The sequence below is a fragment of the Pan paniscus genome, chromosome 3 (assembly GCF_029289425.2).
Source record: "Pan paniscus chromosome 3, NHGRI_mPanPan1-v2.0_pri, whole genome shotgun sequence".
In the NCBI taxonomy this organism is placed as follows: Eukaryota; Metazoa; Chordata; class Mammalia; order Primates; family Hominidae; genus Pan; species Pan paniscus.
The window spans coordinates 143,216,307-143,218,306 of NC_073252.2; the positions used below are offsets into that span (position 1 = coordinate 143,216,307).

Here is a 2,000-nt window from a genome sequence, read left to right on the forward strand (position 1 = left end):
AAGCCAAGGCCAGAATTCTATTGATTTCCAAATTAATTTTTTTCCCACTTTATCCAGTTGACTCAAGACAGTCTCTTCTCACTTTAGTCCAGCAATTTTAAGATGTGTACAATTTCCATATACAGAATGACTATTCAAGTTCCCTGAAGGAATACTGCAGTCCCAATTGGTTACCTAATTAATCTATTACTTCAAAACTTAGTGGTTTAAAACAACGAACATTTACTGTCTCAGAGTTTTTGTGGGCAGGAATTCAGGATGGGCCTTGCTGGGTTGTCCTAGCTCAGAGTTGCTCATTCACTTTCAGTCAGGCTCTTCATGGGTCAGGACTGCAGGCAGCTGACTGGGCTTCCTCACTTGCCTGTTGGCAGGAAGCCTTAGTTCTCGCCACGTGGGCCTTTCCATTGGCTGTTTGAGTGGCATGGCACCTGGGGGCAGAGGGGACATTGTTCAACTTTTTGAAGTGGGAGGAATATCAGAGAATTTGTGGGCAGATTTTAAAACCACATCTACCTAGCAGACATTTTCTTCTTTTTCTTTTTCTTTTCCTCCTAGTTTTAGTTTGGTTTGGTGGTCCTCCTCACTCCTGTGTAACCTGGAGGTAAATTTTAATTAGTCTGAAACAATCATGGCAATCCTGTAAGGGACATAGATTCAATCTCAGCAAGAATATATCACGAGATGTCTGCTGGAGGCTTTACGAGAATGGGTTTTGTACACCAAAAGTAAAATCCTAAGCCCCCCAACCAACTGGTGGACCCCCTTCTCAGCCAAGGGCATTCCAGAGAAATCTGAAAAACTAATTCAGCTCATGGTGGGAAGGGGGGTTGGACATACCTCATTATACCCTCCTCCCTGTGGAATTCAGGCACACCACTGTGTGGACCAGCATTAGCATTAAAATAGAGGCCTTAAGACTGACAAAACAGACTCTTTGTAGCAAAAGATACCAACATGATAGCTAGCAGGCCCTGAGATAAACTGAAGTATATTACCCCAAAATACATTTCTTTGACATATTTTGAAATGGCCCTGCAAAGCCATTTGCAGGAGGAAAATCTACATTCTGTAGAGAATCCCTTTCCCTTTCCAGGTCTTTTCCCTGATCCAGGAGAGATTTTACCAAGAGTCTGGCACATTTTTAAGTCTCATAAGAAACATTTATAATCTATTCTCTCTGAAGCCTGCTACCTGTAGTCTTCATCTGCATGACAAAAGCCTTGGCCCTCAAACCCTTATCCTAACCCAGACACTCCTTTCTGTTGATTCCAGGTCTTCAGATAATAGCTTAACTTTTTCAACCAATTGCCAGTCAGAAAATTTTTGAATCCAACTATGACCTGTAAGCCTCCCCACTTCGAGTTGTCCCACTGTTCTGGACCCAGCCAATGTATGTCTTACATGTGTTGATTAATATCTTATGTCTCCCTAAAACATATAAAACCAAGCTTAAGCCCAATCACCTTGGGCACCTACTCTCAGAACCTCCTGGGTCTGTGTCACAGGTCATGGTCCTCACATTTGACTCAGAATAAATCTCTTCAAATATTTTAGAGTTTGGCTCTTTTCTTACTCTTAAAAAGAGGCACATAGGAGGAGATGGCATCTTCCATCTGGGATCTTTTTGTGTCTCGATGGGACATCTGGAACTGCTGCAGCCATCGCACAACCATCAGGAGAGCCAATCTGAGGACAGAGGTAATGTGTTCAGGGGATGGCAGAGAGAAGACCTGGAGAGAACCTAGGTCTTCATGGTGGTGTCCAGTCACTCTCTTAACCAATCTTGGAGAATATTCCCAACCTCTGCCCTTTTTATTACATGAGATAATACATGGCCTTTATTGTTCAGGACATTTTAAGTTGTGTTTTCTGTTGCTTTCAGTTAAAAGCCATCTAATATCCTATGTAAGATTTCATTCCTGCTCCAAAATGTGGAGTTGCTACTTTTCTTGGCCTAGTCCCAGGCCAGAGCTGTATAGCACTTAATAGTTCAGAATCTA

General features: G+C 42.5%; 1 long non-coding RNA gene across 1 annotated transcript; it reads right to left on the reverse strand.

Moving 5' to 3' along the window:
* Positions 1-202: 202 nt before the first annotated feature.
* Positions 203-1,688, reverse strand: LOC112439554 (uncharacterized). Its single transcript, XR_004671222.3, has 3 exons — positions 1,574-1,688; positions 514-595; positions 203-428 (listed from the first exon to the last, which is right to left on the reverse strand). It is a non-coding gene; the product is annotated as an uncharacterized LOC112439554 (long non-coding RNA).
* Positions 1,689-2,000: the final 312 nt, after the last annotated feature.